The sequence below is a fragment of the Leptodactylus fuscus genome, chromosome 11 (genome assembly GCF_031893055.1).
Source record: "Leptodactylus fuscus isolate aLepFus1 chromosome 11, aLepFus1.hap2, whole genome shotgun sequence".
Taxonomy (NCBI): domain Eukaryota; kingdom Metazoa; phylum Chordata; class Amphibia; order Anura; family Leptodactylidae; genus Leptodactylus; species Leptodactylus fuscus.
Genome location: NC_134275.1, coordinates 67,999,997 through 68,022,825, shown reverse-complemented (window position 1 = coordinate 68,022,825; position 22,829 = coordinate 67,999,997). Strand labels below are relative to the sequence as shown.

At 42.0% G+C, this 22,829-nt stretch overlaps 1 protein-coding gene across 1 annotated transcript in view; it reads left to right on the top strand.

The window, feature by feature from the left end:
* Positions 1 to 22,829, top strand: part of GPR50 (G protein-coupled receptor 50) — a 110,291-nt gene that overhangs the window by 1,292 nt on the left and 86,170 nt on the right. The gene's annotated exons all lie outside the window — the stretch shown is intronic.

Here is a 22,829-nt window from a genome sequence, read left to right as displayed (position 1 = left end):
GCACCAGGTAGTGAAATGTCTGACCATGTGGGTCGGAGGTTAAGGATTCTGCAGAGTGCAGCGATGCTTACAACCATTAGGTAACTATGTAAATGCTACTTTTACACGCAACATTGTAAGACAAGCTTTCATATTTTATAGGTTTTCAGGATGTTTTATTAGTATTTTTGGTTTCACAATTTTTTCAGCAATTAAATCAACCCAGTTATTTAGTTTAGCAACATCTCTGGCTACTTGGACTGTATTCTAATTTCTCTAGAGATGTTAGAATGGAATGAGAGAGATTAGACTCCAGCTTTCCCAATGTTTCATTTTAGGACATCTATTTATACCTAATCTTTGATATTTTCTTGTTTATATTATTAATAACAACATTCTGTTAGGACTCGATAGAAACAGTTTTTTGTCTCTCTTCACATTGGCATTGGAAGTCTCGGCAGGGGTGAGATCACTTTGGATTGTGAAAGACAATTTTACAGGAAAATGATCAGAACTTCAGCAGACCCCATTATAAGATAATGGGGTTGTTCAGAATGAAATTTTTTCTTTCTAAGACTGTGCATGAGAATATGGCATGTGGATGATATTGGACGTATATATTTCAATAATGAAGCCCGAGCTGCAAAATAGACATGAATAAGACTTGTCCTGGACCAAGGACCCTTGATAATACATGATCGTGATAATACATAAGATAAAATGGGTCAGTGGGTGCTATCCATAGTTCATTGACAAAGCACACACGTAATGTAACAATTGCCAATAACTTAAGGCCCCACGTTATGGAAACCCAGCTTTTTTGTTTCAGATTTTGTTGCGGTTTTTCGAGCCAAAGCCAAGAATGTCCACAAAAGGAATGTATAGTAAGTTCTTTTAGTTCTACCCTCTGCTCAATCCACCCCTGGCTTTGCTTAAAAAAATTAGCTACAAAATCTGCAATAAAAATGTGGCGTTTCTGCAATGTGGCACCTCAGACTTAAATGACAAAATAATAGGAACTAAAACTCACCTGTCAAAAATTCATTGTTGCTCAGCTGCACCCATTATGGAGTTCCAGACTAGTCTTTGCTTAACTTGGTGTAGTGATAACATGCCCGTACACTTATGTGTCTATTGGCACCCATCACCGGACTCAGTGATCTCATGTCATACAGCTGACAACATGGCTGAGTAGTTACAGCGATCATGTAGATAAAACATATCAGGACTGTTGGGGCAGTGCTACGAAATCACAGGAATTTAACAGGTGAGTGTTGGTTATTTTTTTTTTTTTTTAACATAGTTACATAGTTGATGAGGTTGGATGAAGACATCAATCCATCAAGTCCAACCTATAACCCTACAATCCCCTACAGTGTTGATCCAGAGGAAGGCAAAAACCCCATGAGGCGTATCCAGTTGCCCCATTTCAGGAGAAAAAAAATCCTTCTCAACTCCAATCTGGCAGTCAGTTTAAACTACCAGGGGTGTAACTTGAGGGGGTGCAGAGGGTGCAGTCGCACTGGGGCCCAGGAGCCTTAGAGGGCCCATAAGCACTGGCATCAGTATTGAGATTGCATCTTCCATCTGCCCCGTAAACCAAGGAGACCCACAGATTACCCTAACCACACTAAGGTGGATTCAACTCCTTATCACCCGTAACCATCACTATCAAGAATTGGGATGAGGTAGGGGGCACAAAAGACAAAAGATTGCACCGGGGCCTACAAGATTTTAGTTACGCCAGTGTCATCTACCGATCTGTGGTCTGAATAAAGAGTATCAAGCTGCAGTCCTGTTGTCCATAGAAACAAGATAGAGGTAGTCACGCAACCCATGTGACTGCTTTCTTGAATGTTTTTGGCCCTGCCCGCATGTGACTGTCGATAATCTCAGTTATATAGGTAAATACCTGTATCATCAGGCATTCCTTTGCTGCTACATTGTAATGGAATGTAAAATTCTAGGTTCTTGCTGTACATTACATACCGCTAATAATGACTCTATTGTGCTCTAAAAAGGTTATAAAAACACTGTAAAAATACAAAGAGTAAGAATTTCTGAACGTTTATACATAGTAAACCTTGGGCTACTCAAGACTGTAGTACACTAGTACGGGAGCAAAATCGCTGAAAATCCAAACAATTTGGAAATTTGATAATTGTAAGTTCAATTTTTTTTTTGTCATACGCAGGTTTTCTGAAACTTGCAGTTGGATTTGCTTACTAATATTATTCATAAGGAATCTTAATAAAATGACCTGAAACCTCTTTGTGAGTGTAATATTGGACAAAAGTGGAAGGATGTGACAAAAATATATGTATAAAATACAAGCTTTCTTCCTTAAAAAAAACAACACCCCCCAGTGACTATGTAGCTGTATAGTAAGTCTAGGTAATATCATTATTCCCTTGCAGCAAATTGTTACCTATAGAGAACACCGCAGCATTTCTGTAGGTATAATTGACATTCTGAAATTTACAAAAACGCAATGATATTTGGAATTGTAGCATTCCCGCTACAGATTTTTTTTTCTGCAGTGTATGTGTGGGATTAGCCAGAAATGCTGCATTTTTTGCAATGTGATTTTTTTTAAAATCCTCTGGCTACTTAGTCTCCCCTGGTGTCCACTTACCTCCAGAGATGGCTGGTCCGGTGCCCGGTGTTCTCGGTCTTCTTCGCCTCGCTGCCCCCGCCTCACTTAGGAGAGTGTGGACGGGTACAGGGCGGGGAGACGTGACCTTTACCCTCCCAGTACCCGCCCACACTCTCCTAAGCCACAAGCCCCGCCTTCTTCCTAGCTCTTTAACACTAACCTGGGAAGCGGGGGCAGCGAGGCGAAGAAGAACGAGAACAGCGGGCACCGGACCAGCTATCTCTGCAGGTAAGTAACTACTAGAGATGTTAGCTAGTCTCCCATTAGAATGAATGGATGCCGCTGGCACGCAGGGGGTTAAGGAAGGCTCTGTGCCGGCTGCTTCCTTTCATTCCTATGGAACCACAGCGGAGCTTTCACACTGAGTATACACTCTGCTCAGAATGAGCGGAACGTATACTCAGTGTGAAGGCTAACATTGTTAGCTTTTTCCACAATGCTTGGCCCGTAGCCAGGCATTGTGGGAAATAATCACCGATCTCGATCCCACCCAATTGGATATAATTCCACAGCAAGCATAAAAAGGGGGTGGACAAAAGTATTGGCACTGTTTGAAAAATCATGTGATGCTTCTCTAATTTGTGTAATTAACAGCACCTGTTACTTACACGAGGCACCTAACAGGTGGTGGCAATAACTAAATCACACTTGCAGCCAGTTTGAAATGGATTAAAGTTGACTCCACCTCTGTCCTGTGTGCTTGTGTGACCACATTGAGCATGGAGAAAAGAAAGAAGACCAAAGAACTGTCTGAGGACTTGAGAAGCAAAATTGTGAGGAAGCATGAGCAATCTCAAGGCTACAAGTCCATCTCCAAAGACCTGAATATTCCTGTGTCTACCGTGCGCAGTGTCATCAAGAAGTGTAAAGCCCATGGCACTGTGGCTAACCTCCCTAGATGTGGACGGAAAAGAAAAATTGACAAGAGATTTCAATGCAAGATTATGCGGATGGTGGATAAAGAACCTCGACTAACATCCAAACAAGTCCAAGCTGCCCTGCAGTCCGAGGGTACAACAGTGTCACCCCGTACTATCCGTCAGCGTCTGAATGAAAAGGGACTGTATGGTAGGAGACCCAGGAAGACCCCACTTCTTACCCAGAGACATAAAAAAGCCAGGCTGGAGTTTGCCAAAACTTACCTGAGAAAGCCAAAAATGTTTTGGAAGAATGTTCTCTGGTCAGATGAGACAAAAGTAGGAAAAGGCATCAACATAGAGTTTACAGGAAAAAAAAGAGGCCTTCAAAGCAAAGAACACGGTCCCTACAGTCAGACATGGCGGAGGTTCCCTGATGTTTTGGGGTTGCTTTGCTGCCTCTGGCACTGGACTGCTTGACCGTGTGCATGGCATTATGAAATCTGAAGACTACCAACAAATTTTGAAGCATAATGTAGGGCCCAGTGTGAGAAAGCTGGGTCTTCCTCAGAGGTCAGGGGTCTTCCAGCAGGACAATGACCCAAAACACACTTCAAAAAGCACTAGAAAATGGTTTGAGAGAAAGCACTGGAGACTTGTAAAGTGGCAGCAATGAGTTCAGCCCTGAATCCCATAGAACACCTGTGGAGAGATCTCTTGGTGGCAGTTTGGAGAAGGCCCCCTTCACATCTCAGGGACCTGGAGCAGTTTGCCAAAGAAGGACGGTCTAAAATTCCAGCAGGTCCAGCGGTTGTTCGCGGTTGTACAGCATTCGGCCAATCAATGCTGGTTCTGCCGGAGGCTCGTCTGTGAGGAGGTGGAGTCTAAGATCGGACCACAGCAGTCTCCATTGTGGCCTGATCTTAGACTCCACCTAGTCACAGACAAGCCTCTGGCAGAACCAGCATTGATTGGCCGAATGCTGTACATTGTATAGCATTTGGCCAATCAACGCTGGTCAATGCATTCCTATTAGAAAGTCCGCTCCCGCATAACCGCAAGTTGCCAGCTCTCCCGACTAGCAAAGAAGAGCCTGCTGCAGAACCAGCGGTGATTTGCCGAATGCTATACACTGCAGGGGTGTAACTACCATAGAGGCAGCGGAGGCGGCTGCCACAGGCCCCAGTCCATTAGGGCATGATTACATATACTTAAAAATAACAAAGATAAGGGTCTAGGAACACAAGGACTCATGAATTGATCTTTTTTCCATAAAACATTTTTTGTACAAAGTAATTGAATGCAAAATAAATCTATACATAATTGTTTTTTTCCATATTCATATAGACCATAGAATAAAGTTGAAGGAGTTTTCTGGGATTTTTTTTTTTTTAAATTGACTAGCCTCAGAATAGACCATTAATATCTGATCACAGACATGTCGCCCCTTTCCACTAGATGCCTGCCCAGGAGAGGTGACTAAAAATAAGAAATTCTTATACTCACTTCTCTTGGGCTTCTGACAGTCCTTAGCATCCTTCCCAGGGCTCTTTTGGCCTGAAGACACACACCTCGGACTTAATTGCTGGGGCCTGTGATTGGGCCCCAGTAGTCACATGGGGTGTGTTGGCATAATGTGCAGTGCAGAAAAAGACCGAAGAAGATGCTGAAGAGAGCCAGACAGAACGAGGATGCCCAGAAGAGGTGAGGCAAGGTGAGTATCAGTATTTGTTATTTTTAACCCCTTCCCGCCGATGGCATTTTTTGATTTTCGTTTTCGTTTTTGACTCCCCTCCTTCTAAACCCCATAACTTTTTTATTTCTCTGCTCCCAGAGCCATATGAGGTCTTAATTTTTGCGGGACAAATTTTTCTTCATGATGCTACCATTAATTATTCTATATAATGTACTGGGAAGCAGGAAAAAAAATCAGAATGGGGTGGATTTGAAGAAAAAATGCATTTCTACGACTTTCTTACGGGCTTTGGTTTTACGGCGTTCACTGTGCAGCCAAAATGACATGTCCCCTGTATTCTGTGTTTCGGTACGGTTCCAGGGATACCAAATTTATATACCAAACTTTTTTTCTAAAAGTCGCCATATTCCGACGGCCATGACTTTTTGATACGTAAGTGTACAGGGATGCATAGGGCGTCTTTTTTTGTGGGGCCGGGTGTACTTTTTAGTTCTACCATTTTCGGGAAATGTTATTGCTTTGATCACTTTTTATTCAAATTTTTATCAGAATCAAAACAGTGAAAAAACGGCGGTTTGGCACTTTCGACTATTTTTCCCGCTACGGCGTTTACCGAACAGGAAAAATATTTTTATAGATTTGTAGAGCGGGCGATTTCGGATGCGGGGATACCTAACATGTATGTTTCACAGTTTTTAACTACTTTTATATGTGTTCTAGGGAAAGGGGGGTGATTTGAACTTTTAATACTTTTTATATTTTTTTATATTTTTTTTTATTTATTTTTTTGCATTTATTAGACCCCCTAGGGGTGTTGAACCCCAGGGGGTCTGATCACTAATGCAATGCATTACAATGCTAATGCATTGCAAAAAATCATCCTTTCTTTTGCAGGCTGCATAGACCAGCCTGCAAAAGAGAGGATTTGCAGACAAGCCTGGGAGCCTTGTACAGGCTCCCGGCTGTCATGGCAATGGGACGTCAGCCCTGGAGCATGCTCCAGGAGCCGGCGATCCCGGGCAAAATGGCGGCGCCCATGTGCCGCCGGGAAAATGGCGTCTCCGGCGCATTTGACCGCGGCGCCGGAGGGGTTAATGCCTCCGATCGGTCCGGGGACCGATCGGAGGCATTAGAGCCGGTTGTCTACTGCTTAAAGCAGTAGACACCCGGCGGCTATGGCGGCTGCCCGGCTCTCGGGCGGTCGCCATAGTTACAGACCCGACATGCGCCGTACTATTACGGCGCATGTCGGGAAGGGGTTAATCAATATCTCTGGTTTTCCACTTTTTCTACTTTGGGGTCTGACGAGGGCTAATAATAGCCCTGAAGCAGAGGGCCGAACCACACGAATATTCATCACATTTTATTGGGTTCACTTGAAGTTTCTCTATGGGGCTCTTGGCAGCATTTTATACTCTGTTTTGCCACCATGGGGAGCATATTATACCGTGTGGGGGCCACTGTGGAGCATATTGTTCTGTGTGGGAGCCACTTTGGATCATAAAATACTGTTTGGGGGCCACTGTGGATAATATTATACTGTGTGGAGACCACTGTGGAGCATATTATACTGTTGGGCCCTTTCACTATTTACATCACACACCATCTGTGTTCACTGTCGGTGTTGAGGGGAACACAATTGTTTTAGTTATTAATTTCATGCGTAACATTATATTATTGAGGTCAATATGTAAATGTCTGTAGCATTTCACAACATACCCTATGGTTATAGACAGGACAGAATTTTTCATATAACTGAATTTTAAATCAGGTAATTCGGATGTTTATCAGAAAACAGAGCTCAATCTGCTGTAAAGTTTTTAATTATAACCATTGTCATGCAAGTTCAGTCTAGAGGAACACTCTGAACGACAGGCAATGCAATGCAATCCTGTACCCAATATGCTGGAAATTCAAGCTGCAAAGAGTCTGTGCGTAGTCTCAGTAGTAAATCTAACAACATGGATATTCACTGCCGATATGCCTTTATATGGTGGACGCTATGGGGTTTGACTGTGATACATAAAAAATGTCATGATAATGAGACAACTTGTCCCGCAAATCAATATGATCTTATATAGTTACATTAATGGAAAAATGTATGTCTCTTGGTATATGATGACGGAAAAATGCAAAAATGACTTTGTCATTAGGGGTCAAAACAGGCCGGTCATTATGGGATTGAGAATGGACTCCTTTTATGCTTTTGTTTATTTAGATTCTATGTTTTTATGTGTTTTTTATCCATTGAATTCTATGATAAAATAGGGTGAAATTCTATGTCCTTGAAAGATATGCTTTATATTATATTTGTTTGTCGCTGAAGTCAATAGAGAATGGGCCGACCAACTGAAGCAAAGTATACATAAACTGTTCAATGCCATCTGTGAAAACAACCTACAGTGTGAACAAACACAAATGGGAATGTACTTAACCAGAGTTCACTGCCGCTCTCTGTATCATATCAGGTTCAGAATTATTTGGGTGTTTGCAAAATTCTTAAAAAATGTCATTTTGAAACTAAGTGTAATGTGTGGATGTCTATAATAAGTATAATAATATAATAATAAAGCGACTTCATACTAAGGGTTGATTCTAAAGGAGGTTCCAAGTGTAGGATATCGATGACCTATCCTTGGCATAGACTGGAAAAAAACAAAAAACACAGCACCGTGCAAAGGCTGGGGTAGTAAGTCAAGACCAAAGGTGAATATGGATAGTAAATAAAGGGGCTGCATGGTGACTCAGTGGTTAGCAGTTCAGCCTTGCAGCACTGGAGTCCTGGTGTTCAAATCCCGCCAAGGGCAAAAAACTGGATCTTTTCTCCTCTATCCTTGGCATAGGTCATCAGTACCAGATCAGCGGGTGTCCTTGCAGATCAGCACAGGCGTGAGACTGAGCTGCAATACTAAGCACAGCCATTACACTCTACAATATATGGTCAGAGCTTGGCAAGCAGGTAAGAAGCTGCAGACCCTCTTGGGATGTTGTGGCCTCTTCGATCAGTGGAAATGCTGAAAGTTAGAAGACTCCCTCAGGCGGAGATGCCTCAGCAAAAACCACAGCATTTTACACTATCTGCAAAATGGAAGGAATTCTGGCTAATCCCATTTACACAGTACAGGAAACATTGGCAGTGGACATGGTGCAATTTCATAAACCATTGGGTTTTTGTAAATCGTAGCATGTCAATTACACCTATGGAAATGTTGGCATTTTGCGTACAGGTATAATTGAAGCAGAAAGTCTGCAGAGGAAAATTCTGCAGACTTTCACTTTACATGAAAAGTGCTGCAATGCACACAGTTTTTCCCGCAGTGCTTTTTGGCTGTGGCCACCTACATGGAGACATTTTGTATGCATCCTTTGCATTCTCTACTACACAAGACTGTGTGGACTGACAATCTAATTTTTGGGATTAGTCTCTTTGGCCACACTAAAAGACGGCCATGTGCTCTCCACAGGCAGACTCTAGTAGTAGAATGAGCTGTAAAGTAACTCTGCAAATATCTAGGGACAACATCTTAGTCCATATTCAGGGAGCTACACATCTTGTCCTCTGTGTTTCTAAATACTTCTTGATACCATATAAAAAGAATGATTGTGGATTGGATTTCCATAGTCACACAGCTATACTGGAGTATTCATAGGTTTTATATTAAAGCCTTATGTTTGGAAACAAGATGTTAAAAACATACAGTATATGGATGTGATCATACCTTATGTGGGGTTCACAGGTAGGAGATGTACCCAGGCTGGGAGCATGATACACTGTCTACCAATAAGTATTTGGACACCTGTGGTAGAATAGAAAAACAACACTTATTCCTATTGAATAATTGGTAGAGCCCAGCAGATGTTTCCTTACGGATGGTATTGATGGACACAATACTCCCGGATGCCTGGTGACACTCCTGGTGTATGTGAGACATCGGTTGGGTGCGGTTTCTCTGGCCAGCTCTCGTCGGTCTTCATCTCCCAGTTTCAGGGGTCTGCCGACTCGGGGCACATTCTGACAATCACCGCTCACCTTTCACTGTGTAATCACATACGCAACTGTCGATTTTGGGTAATTCAGTTCGCTTGTTATGTCCCTTAAGGATTAACCATTTCTGTGGTACCTCACAATTACTCCTTTCTTGAAATCGGACAACTCTGCACTTCGTGGCATCTTTCATGTGACTAATGCCAATGCCTTAATGCCAACGCTGTTTCCTATTTAATGATGTAAGGCATGACGTACATCACGCCGCAGATATCTTCATTTGCATGGGTGTCCAAATACGTATTGGTAGACAGTGTATGACTAATAGGTCACTCTGACACAAGAAGGTACCAGTGGGCGACCGGTTCAGATTTGGTGCTCAGAACTTTCACGCTGTGTCTCAGGATATGATATTCATGTGTCAGCTTAATTTTTAGACCAGAAAAATGGAATAAAAAGGAAAAAGACACGTTTTACTGATTCCTAAAGAATTAAGTGTTCCGTCGAGCTGCAGTGGAAAAGTCCTTATAATGTAATATTTGTACCAAGAGTTCTTTGTGCAGGTACTGTATATAGTTGTAGATATGACACGCTTCTTTCCTGAACATCTCTCTCATATGTATATATAGCACTTCGTAGGACGTTGGGGCAGTTTCTGCTAGAAAATAGGAAGATATTTTAATGCATTAATCAAAGACTATTCCATAGCAAAAATTCTGTAAAGCATCTGAGCATCTATGTTTTATTCAGACCCAGAGGTCGATAAAGATACACAGAATAAATAAAGGTATTCAATAAGCAATGCTACAGACTTGTGATAAATAATTAGGTTATTGCAAAAAAAATGGATAAATCATGTCTGGTACTTTCGGGAAAAGTTGTGTATTTTACTATAAATGACCATTCCCTACAATCATCAACCTCTATTGGTCCTACATAGAGATGAGCGAGTAGTATTCGATTGAGTAGGTATTCGATCAAATACTACGGTATTCGAAATACTCGTACTCGATCGAGTACCACTCGATGTTCTAATGTAAAAGTTCGATGCAGAACCAGCAGTGATTGGCTGAATGCTATACAGTCAGCCAATCAATGCTGGTTCTTCTGCTACCTTTAGAAGTCTTCTCTGTGCAGCTTCCCCGCGGTGTCTTCCGGCTCTTCATTCACTCTGCCAGGCATCGGGCCTGGGCAGAGCCGACTGCGCATGTCCACTTGTAGTGCAGAGTGAATTCAGAGCCGGAAGGGGACGCTGCACGGAGAAGACTTCTCGGAGGATCCAGCCCGACCCTCACTCATGGACTTGGTAAGTATAATTTGATCGAACGTTGCCTACCCCTGAAACGAGCATTTTCCCCCCATAGAGTATAATAGGGTTCGATATTCGATTCGAGTATTCGAATATTGAGGGGCTACTCGAAACGAATATCGAACCTCGAACATTTTACTGTTCGCTCATCTCTAGTCCTACATGATATACAGTTTAGCAATTTTGTGCATATGGTGGTTTAACTTTAGTTAATTGTGCACATTTCTTGAGCTATCACAATTTTGTGTATTTTTTTGTTACACCTACGGATGTTTATTTATTACTTTTTTATCCAAATATTTTTTTCTTTTTAGTTTTATTAAGTGTAATTTATACAAAAAGGTTACAATGTTTAGCTGTTTAGGCCCGGTTCAAATCTGCACGGGATTTCGTTCGGGGATTCCGCTTGGGGCCCCCCAAATGGAAACCTATGCGCATTAAAAAGCGGTTACCTGGTAAACCTGCAGATCCCCATAGACTATAATGGTGTCCTTGTGGTTTTTGCATGAAACATATGGAGAGAAAAGTCCTGCAAGCTGCACTTTTCTCTCTTCATGTTTTGTGTGCAAACCGAGCAGAAACCACATGGACCACATTATAGTCTATGGGGTTCACGGATTTCCATAGGTAACCACTTTTTTTATTCGTATAGGTTTCTGCTCAGGGGGGCCCCAAATGGAAACCCAAACGCGGATGTGAACCGAGCCTTAGAATTGGTTTCCTATATATAAGTATTGTTTTGGATTAGGAGGTGGCCAAGGTGACATTGGTGTTGGAGTAGGTAGTGTTTTTTCACTCTTTTATATTTAAAAGAATATTTGCCTATTAGGTTATAAAAGACCTCTGGAGAACATTCCCACATATATTAGCAGGGTCATCAGCAGGTCATCACTTGTAGATCCATGGACCTCCACTGGTCAGCTGTTTGGAGCCACTTCCCAGACCATATGACTGCACATTCACTTGTCACACGGCCTGATCACACCACGCAGAGAAAGTGTTGTTGATAAAGATGTCCAATGGACAATCAATGGTTAAACATATTTAAGTCTATAAAGAACATTATTAAGGTTTGTTTTTTTAAATAAATTTATAAAATAAAAAAATAAGCCAAGATTGCACAAGAATATTTCGGTTTAGAATATTACAACTCTCTGGTTACGCTATATAATATACCTGCTAAACTAAAACACATCTTTATCAAAGGCGTGTTTCTGCTTCTATTAACCCCTTAGCTCCTGCGCTGCACCATGACATTGTGCGTAGCTTACAGTTAATACTCAGCCCTGTAATAGTATGGCCCAGTGCTGTAGCGTACATAGGAACGTCTATGACATTGTTTGCAGGTTCCAACTGTATAATGGCTGGGACCTGGGACTAACTGATGAAGTTGAAAGATACTGAAAATACTCTCACTATTGATCACGGTATCTGTGTGGTTTGGGGGGGGGGGGGTTCTTTCATCCTTAAGATTGCATGGCGCTAAGGGTTGCACGTAAATATCAGTGTGTACAATATATTGCAATACAGAGGTATTGCAGTATTCAAGCGATGCCAGGATCAAATCCCTTTATAAGAGTAAAAAAGTAAGGGAAAAAATTTGAAAAAAGGATTAAAAAAAAAGACCCCTGGTTTTGTGTGTACAAAGCGTGACGTAAACACTGTGGTTTGCCCATGGCGGTAGTGCAACAACAACAAGAAAAAAATGGCGTCAAAGTCCCAGCAAAGTGGATAAGCTTCTAGCTAATCCCCTCCAACTATGTACTTAAATGCACACAGTTGACACGTGGGGATTTCCATAACCATTGCAGTTTTGGAAATCACAGCATGTCAATTATACCTACCGAAACGCTCGCGGTTCCCTATAGGTATAACTGAAGCAGAAAGTCCGCAGAGGAAAACTCCGCAAACTTTCTGGACAAAGCGCTGCAGGAAGAACCACGATGCGGTATAAGGGCTCGTTCACACGGAGTAAACGCGCCACGCAATGTGGTGCGTTTACGGGACGTGTACGCCGCGGTTTTTTACGGTGCGCGCGTTTACTCCGTGTGAACAAGCACTAAAAGTTGGGTTATCAGACTATGGTGTCTCCAAATGGTGTTTTATTCAGTAATAGTGGGAAAAACTAATAAAATTGATATAAGTGATATCGCTGTAATCGTAATGTCCCACTGGTATAAGCTGCCATCTCATATGCAATGGAGAGTAAAATAACAGAAATAATACATAATATTCCTACACTTCTGTATCATGCCATTACTTATCCAGGTCTCATTAATAGTCAAAGTGTTTGTTTTGTTTTATTTGTTTATTTTTGCAATACTGGAACAATTAGTTTGTATTGTGTTGTATCCTTAGTCTTATACTCTAGAATAAGGAATTGCATGGACTCTTCTGGTGTTTTGTATCATATCAAAGTCAAATGTTTAATAGGTACATGTATGAATAAGAAAGCCTGGCAATGAGTTCAGTGATAAAATATTGAAGATTTACAACCCATAAAATCAATAAATGGACAAAGTGAACTTCAAAGTAGTTTACATTCTGCAAAAGTTACTTCATATTGCTTTTAAAAGTGATGTCACAGTACAGAGATAATACACACAGTGATGTCACAGTACAGAGATAATACACACAGTGATGTCACAGCACAGGGATAATATACACAGTGATGTCACAGTACAGGGATAATACACACAGTGATGTCACAGTACAGGATAATACACACAGTGATGTCACAGTACAGGGATAATACACACAGTGATGTCACAGTACAGAGATAATACACACAGTGATGTCACAGTACAGAGATAATACACACAGTGATGTCACAGTACAGGGATAATACATACAGTGATGTCACAGCACAGGATAATACACACAGTGATGTCACAATACAGGGATAATATACACAGTGATGTCACAGTACAGGGATAATACACACAGTGATGTCACAGTACAGAGATAATATACCCAGTGATGTCACAGTACAGGGATAATATACACAGTGATGTCACAGCACAGGGATAATATACACAGTGATGTCACAGTACAGGGATAATACACACAGTGATGTCACAGTACAGGGATAATACATACAGTGATGTCACAGCACAGGATAATACACACAGTGATGTCACAATACAGGGATAATATACACAGTGATGTCACAGTACAGAGATAATACACACAGTGATGTCACAGTACAGGGATAATACACACAGTGATGTCACAGAACAGAGATAATACACACAGTGATGTCACAGTACAGGGATAATACACACAGTGATGTCACAGTACAGTTATAATACACACAGTGATGTCACAGTACAGAGATAATACACACAGTGATGTCACATTACAGGAATAATACACACAGTGATGTCACAGTAAAGAAATAATATACACAGTAATGTCACAGTACAGGGATAATACACACAGTGATGTCACAGTACAGAGATAATACACACAGTGATGTCACAGAACAGAGATAATACACACAGTGATGTCACAGTAGAGGGATAACACACAGTGATGTCACAGAACAGAGATAATACACACAGTGATGTCACAGTAGAGGGATAATACACACAGTGATGTCACAGTACAGAGATAATACACACAGTGATGTCACAGTAGAGGGATAATACACACAGTGATGTCACAGTACAGAAATAATATACACAGTAATGTCACAGTACAGGGATAATACACACAGTGATGTCACAGTACAGGGATAATACACACAGTGATGTCACAGTACAGGGATAATACACACAGTGATGTCACAGTACAGGATAATACACACAGTGATGTCACAGAACAGAGATAATACACACAGTGATGTCACAGTACAGGATGATACACACAGTGATGTCACAGTACAGAGATAATACACACAGTGATGTCACAGTACAGGATAATACACACAGTGATGTCACAGTACAGGGATAATACACACAGTGATGTCACAGTACAGGGATAATACACACAGTGATGTCACAGTACAGGGATAATACACACAGTGATGTCACAGTACAGTTATAATACACACAGTGATGTCACAGTACAGAGATAATACACACAGTGATGTCACAGTACAGAGATAATACACACAGTGATGTCACAGTAGAGGGATAATACACACAGTGATGTCACAGAACAGAGATAATACACACAGTGATGTCACAGTACAGGGATAATACACACAGTGATGTCACAGAACAGAGATAATACACACAGTGATGTCACAGTACAGGGATAATACACACAGTGATGTCACAGAACAGAGATAATACACACAGTGATGTCACAGTACAGGGATAATACACACAGTGATGTCACAGTACAGTTATAATACACATAGTGATGTCACAGTACAGGAATAATACACACAGTGATGTCACAGTACAGAAATAATATACACAGTGATGTCACAGTACAGAGATAATACACACAGTGATGTCACAGTACAGGGATAATACACACAGTGATGTCACAGTACAGAGATAATACACACAGTGATGTCACAGAACAGAGATAATACACACAGTGATGTCACAGTAGAGGGATAATACACACAGTGATGTCACAGTACAGAGATAATACACACAGTGATGTCACAGTACAGGGATAATATACACAGTGATGTCACAGTACAGAGATAATACACACAATGATGTCACAGTACAGGGATAATACGCACAGTGATGTCACAGTACAGAGATAATACACACAGTGATGTCACAGTACAGGGATAATACACACAGTGATGTCACAGTACAGAGATAGTACACACAGTGATGTCACAGAACAGAGATAATACACACAGTGATGTCACAGTAGAGGGATAATACACACAGTGATGTCACAGTACAGAGATAATACACACAGTGATGTCACAGAACAGAGATAATACACACAGTGATGTCACAGTAGAGGGATAATACACACAGTGATGTCACAGTACAGAGATAATACACACAGTGATGTCACAGTACAGGGATAATATACACAGTGATGTCACAGTACAGGGATAATACACACAGTGATGTCACAGTACAGGGATAATACACACAGTGATGTCACAGTACAGGGATAATACACACAGTGATGTCACAGTACAGAGATAGTACACACAGTGATGTCACAGAACAGAGATAATACACACAGTGATGTCACAGTACAGGGATAATACACACAGTGATGTCACAGTACAGAGATAATACACACAGTGATGTCACAGTACAGGGATAATACACACAGTGATGTCACAGTACAGAGATAGTACACACAGTGATGTCACAGAACAGAGATAATACACACAGTGATGTCACAGTAGAGGGATAATACACACAGTGATGTCACAGTACAGAGATAATACACACAGTGATGTCACAGTAGAGGGATAATACACACAGTGATGTCACAGTACAGGGATAATACACACAGTGATGTCACAGTGTTATTGTGTCGTTTCAATTTTCCACATCCCTTTCCATCATCCATAGCTATCAATAATTGAACCCGAGCTTTTAGTAAAAATGAGATTCTCCCATCCCCCTTACTTGCATAGCGAATACTGTATTTTGCCAAATCCAGAGACCATGCTATCAGACTCCAAACAAACGTATTGAATGCATGGCTGTAATACGTACTATGTTATGTATTTGCTATGTTTTCTACCTTGGTTGTTACATCCATGCATTCAGTATATTTATCTGCAGCCTGATAGTTCGGTCTCTGTATTTGGCAAAACACAATAGAAATTTTCGACCGCACAAACACTGATTTAGGTGCCACGCGGTGTTTGCAGCAGTTCACAGACCAACCCTGAACAACAAGCTGTTTAGAATATGGCCATCTGTAAATGAGGATCCCAATCCATGCAGACTATTGTAACCTTCTTTCATGCTCCACACTCTCATTTCTAACAGAGAACGTGTACATTAATTTTTAATGCAGCCATGCTGTCTTTGGTGTACTCTGTATGCCGCCATTACATTACAGGGGTAGATACTTTGAGCTTTATGACAGCTGACAATTGGGGACTGAGTTGTTGTATTGCCTGACTGGTTATTTCTATTCTGCACCTTGAAAACAAGGTTAAATGTCTTTGTATTAAACCCTTTATTCCAAAATGATAAAATAATAAGATAAAATAATAAGATAATTATACCGTAAACTGGCAATCTATAAATTTACATATTTTCATAGATGCCAGATACCTTATAGACAGAATTACAGGGAACTAGCCATGTGTTATTCTCACTCATCATATTGGAAAATTAGATTTTCTACCATTGAATAAATGTTTTTCAATAAGGTCACATCCATACTAGTGTTTTTTGCAGTAAGTTTTTGTCAAAAATTGGATCACTATGTGTATCCTCATATAACCTACGGATAAAGTATCACGGACATCTTTCCTAATGCAGTTAGAAAATACCAAAAAAGAACAAAAAGGCTGTATGACCAAAGTCAGTCCAATATGTACCGTATTTTTTGGACTATAAGACCCACTTTTTCCCAAAAAAGTTTAGAGAAAAATGGGGGGTGAATCCAAATGTGGGTGTTGAGAGGCTAAAATGGAACAGGGTCTCAACGTTGCCCCACTCCTGCTGCTGCCGACTTCCTGTACAGGGGCTTCCTGCAGCACATGCAGGTTCTGGGCGTAGAGGAGAGGATGACCCGGCGGTGCAAACCCATCCGCCGCGGTATGATGATGGCGGTCCATCTGCTGCAGAGCAGTCACTATAGCTATCAGGTCTCTGCTGTAATGTAGTGGACTCTACTATCTGTAAGCCCCCCAAAGATATTAATATTGCCCCCCGGTGCTGGGACTACCTTTTTAGTTGCAGGCCAGCTCCTGTGTAGGAGCTAACCTGTCCCTGTGACAGCCGGGAGCCTTATATCTCTGTCTCTCTCCTTCTCTTGTTTCCACCTTCCCTCACTATAGACTTTATTGATAACTAACCTTCCTGTGTGCGGAGTATGGACCAAAATCAGTAAAGACAGGAGCAAACTATATTGAAACATTAGGGGGCACACGGTGGCTCAGTGGTTAGCACTGCAGTGCTGGAGTCCTTGGTTCAAATCCCGCCAGGAACAACATCTGCAAGGAGTTTGTATGTTCTCCCCGTGTTTGCATGGATTTCCTCCCATTCTACAAAGACATACTGATAGGAAAAAAATATACATTGTGATCCCTATATGGGGCTCACAATTTACATTAAAAAAAAAACTAAATTGAAACATTTGTCCCCTATTGATTTCTAAAAAATGAAATAAAGTTGACTTACCCTTTAAAAACTGGAACAACTTATCGTGGTAATACAGAGACAATAGATGTTTTCACTTTACAACATCCCAAATCTCCTACATTATGTGATTTGGTGCAGTCATGATACCGAGGCACTGTAAACAAAGACATCTATGACAATCCCATAATAGGTTAAGCTAGAGGACGCTACGAACGTATATTACTCAGCTCCTAGAATTAGTCTTTGGAGCTATATATCATGTCTGACATCCTGCTGGGTTATCTTTCGGAGGTCCTCTATGGTACCATAAACCGGATGGTTTCATTATTGGCTAAAGGAACTGCAAGACAAATCTCATCCTGCATAACATTTTTAGTTAGTTGTCCTAAATAGCTTACAACCCTCCTAAACCTTCAGTTGTATACAGTAGCGTAACTACGAATGGCGGTGCCCCATGGCGAACTTTTGACATGGGCCCCACCCCCGACTGACACCGATGCCGAAGACCTCGATCGACCCCCTCCTACGCATTCCTGTGTGCTCTATTATGCCCCATAGTGGCCCCTGCACACAAAATTATACCCCTTAGTGGCCCCTGCACACACTATTATGTCCCTCAGTGGCCACTCCGCACAGTATTGTACCCCATAGTGGCCCCTGCACACAGTATTATGTCCCACTGTGGACACACATAAACTATTTCAGACCCCAGAGTATAATAATTGGAGACCCAGGGGAGAAAAACATAAAAAAACCCTCTGTTACTCACCTATCTCCCGACTCGTACGCTATCGGCCTCCGAAGTAGTCCATCTTCAATGACGTCAGACGTCACATGACCTGGGACACAGGCAGGAGTCATGAGACATGAGACGACTAGGCCGAAGCCTGCCCGGATCGTGGAGAAGTAAGTAACAGTGTTTTTATGGGGTTTTTTTTACCTCTCCTGGGCCACCTATTATTATACTTGGGGGTATAATGATAGCAGCAGTAGCGGCTGTCACCGGGCCCCTAATGTCCCGGGCCCTGTGGCAGCTGCCTCTGCTGCTTCGGCGGTAGTTACGCCACTGGTTGTATAGCACAAGCTCTTATCATCTTCCAGTTTAGCCCCCTGAATCGATATCTAGTAATTGTCTTTGTTTAAAATTGAAATATATTTTTATTCATAAATCCATAGTGCTATGTAATATACTGTATTGAAGAAAAATGCTTGTTTCTTCACTTTACCACCTTCTGCCACTGAACAGATTTGTACAATATAAGTCTATGGAGAGGGGAGAGTGGAGAGGAAGAGGAGAACTCCTTAAGACTGAGAGAGCTATCTGCACCATAGTGAGACCGTTTTCTTTGGCAACACAACTGGGTTATCAGGAATGACTATGCAGACAGAAATGACTCATTTAATGCTGTAGACAGCCTCATATCTGTGTTTTTATCCTCTTCTCCTCCGCTTTCCCCTCTCCATAGATTTATTTGTAAACTGATACAGCTTGTGTGTAGAATATGGACTGAATCATACAGATAATGAGTAAAAACAGGAATAGTTAAAGAATAACTGAGTTTCAAGAAAGTTATTTTTCTATTAGTGAAGTAGCAATGGTGGAGGGACATCGGCGTAACATGTCTAAAATATGGCGAGGGAAGGGGAATATCACCAGCCATACTTAACCAAAGTGGTTCTTGAACACTCACAATTACAGAAGCCTAATAAGCCTAATAAGTATTTCGATAAGGGGGCTGATCCGCTACCTCCAGACAGACATCTACCCTGGTGTGTTGAGGCAGACCCTCTCAGGCAACCTCTCTCAAGATCTCATGGCGCACAGGATAGTGAGGAATAACCCCCCCCCCCCCCCGCCCATGTTAGAGTAACATTATTTTATAACTTTATGTGATCCAGTATGGACTACTCTGCAGTGCACGATGGGTTCCCATCTTCCCTTCATTGACACCTACGACCAATATTGAGTTTTTGGTTAAGGTGTCATCCTCTATGTATAGTGACACAACCTTGAAAATCTTACATAGATCTTACATTTCATCTTCCCAAAGTCAGAGCTCCCTGGGAACTTATTCCATTGCATTTTGGCATGCCCACACATCCAAGATATAGGGAGATTTATTAAGAAACACCTCACATCAGCAATACGGGTGATGCCAGAATGGACCATATTTGGCCACCCACCTCGTCCACCAATGTGTCCTAAACCCACAGAATAATGAATCGTTTATCGGTAGTGTAAGGAACAGGTTTCCTCCAGAAACTAACCCGTGTCTTTCCAATGGAATGGATTGCTGAAACTTTGCAAAAAAAGATTTTAAACCTTCTCTTCTCTCTTTTGGAGCTAATTATTAAAATCTTAGCACAAAACTAATTTACACATGTTTCTAATCTATGTCCCCCCTGCCATTCTCAGGAAAGTGGCAAACATGGCACAAGTCAGCAAAAATTTGCAAATTATCCTTAAGTTGGTAACAGCTTAGCTCTTCATCACAGAGCTGTTGACTTTCCAGCTGCTTTACACAGAACATTGTGGGAAGTGTGAATTTGTCTTTGTAACATCACACTTCTTTAAATTGGCAGGTGTAACATCTCTTATAGTGTGCCATGCGGAACCCCACACTGAGCAATAGGAAAAGTCGTCAATAATAGAGATGAGCGAGTAGTATTCAATCAAGTAGGTATTCGATCGAATACTACGGTATTTGAAATACTCGTACTCGATCGAGTACCACTCGCTGTTCGAATGGAAAAGTTTGATGCAGAACCAGCATTGATTGGCCGAATGCTATACCGTCAGCCAATCAACGCTGGTATTCTCCTATCTTTAGAAGTCTTCTCCGTGCAGCTTCCCCGCGGCGTCTTCCGGCTCTTCATTCACTCTGCCAGGCACCGGGCCTGGGCAGAGCCGACTGCACATGTCTGCTTGTAGTGTGGGCATGCGCAGTCGGCTCTGCCCAGGCCCGATGCCTGGCAGAGTGAATTCAGAGCCGGAAGACGCCGCGGGGACACTGCACGGAGAAGACTGCTCGGAGGATCCAGCCCGACCCTCACTCGTGGACTTGGTAAGTATAATTTGATCGAATGTTGCCTACCCCTGAAACGAGCATTTTCCCCCCATAGACTATAATGGGGTTTGATATTCGATTTGAGTAGTCGAATATTGAGGGGCTACTCGAAACGAATATCAAACCTCAAACATTTTACTGTTCGCTCATCTCTAGTCAATGAATAAAAATTGACCATAGATGAAGTAGATTGTAGTCATGATGCTCATGATCTCAAGACGCCAGATGATGTTTTAAGACTCTTTTGCTTAGCGAACACCTTTTTTGATTATGAAACACATAAATAGTGATTTTATTGTGACAAGCGTTAAAAAACCTCTCATAGGTCTCATTGTTAGGAAACAATAAAACTGTGTGAGCCGGGAGATGATCATGCAGCCTGGCCATGATAAAGCAGCTGTTAATGGCACCGTGGGGAGGACCCCCGCTTCTAGGCTCTGACCTTGCGTATCTCCAGACCCTGGTTCAGCCCCTCTAGTAAGGAAGCATTTTTATTTATACAATTAGCCTTTTTTATGAACAGCTACGGCCATAGAAGAAAGAGTCAAAGGATTTTACTGTTTTGCTTTCAGAGCCTTAGGCTGAGCGTGCAACACTAGATGGTCTTATGATAAGGATTTGTTTTTGGAAAAATCCAGTAAAAGAGAACAAATTGTATTTAAAGACAGAGAACATTTTGTAAGACATCTTTGATAGTTTTATTACCTTGCAAATTCCACGGTATGTTATGAGCAAACAAAAGCACAAATAAACTTTTATTCATGAGTGACCTATAACTGCATAGAGAAGCGTCTTATAATGATGTATACATATGTAAGTGTAGAGGGGTGAAGGCCAACCTCTAGTTAGCAGCCTTAGGGCTCGTTCACACGGGACAAGAGGAGGCGGATTTTGATGCTGAATCCACCTCAGAATCTGCCCCCTTGCAAATAGAGGTCCGTGAGCGGTGTGTTCCCGCTCATGGACAAAATGAAGAGAGCTGTCATTTTTTCAGGTGGATGGGTCAGCCCCGGTGTCCGCCTCGCGACAGTGCCTTCCGGACTAGGCCCATTCATTTGGGCCTACTCCGGATCGGGAAGCTGCGACTGTTGGAATCTGCGACAGGCGCATTTTAGTCCAATTCTGACGCGACTTCCCGCATCAAAATCAGGACCAGAATACGCCGTCACTAGCCCTGAGTTGGGTGACTGTCAATGGCCATATATTGTGTACTCAAGACAGGTTAGCAAACCCTGCTTAGTGCTGTATACTTAGTATTATGCTACTTTTACTGACCAATGTTTGGTTCTATCGTACTGAAGTACAATGTAATGTCTTGGTTGCTGTCTTCTCTTGGCAGTTACAAGGGGAAAGGTGGAACTATGGTTAAGCCTAGGTGTTACACCCTGAGTTATCTGGTGCATGCCGCTACTTGACCCTGTACTGTCTGGGGTGTGATACCTATGTTATTCAAGATCAGTGGAATAGTTATGGGGTCACGGCAGTAACGTACCTCCAGGCCCCTAAATATGAGGTTACAAAGCCCCCCTTCACCAAAGTACTACTGCCTGCTTTAGTAAATTGTTTATTTTAAAATGCAGATTGTGAGCCCCATATAGGGATCACAATGTACATTTTATCAGTATGTCTTTGTAGAATGGGAGGAAATCCACACAAGCACGGGAAGAACTTACAAACTCCTTACAAATGTTGTTCCTGGCAGGATTTGAACCCAGGACTCCACACTGAAAGGCTGCAGTGCTAACCCCTGAGCCACCGTGTTGCCCCTAGTGCATTGTACATCTACTTTCTCTCCCTACACAGCACTGATGTGGCATGTAGTGGTGTGTCTTTTCTGTTCTCCCATTTCCTAGCGGCACCATAACTACCAGTGGTATCATAGAGAGGGAGACAGGGAAGCAAGGAGAATAGGAGAAACATACACTGCCATATGCCACATCAGCGCTGCGTTGGGAAAGAAGGTCGTTATACAGAGCAGGTAATGGTAGTGTGGCCTGGACAGTGGGTTGGTCTATTA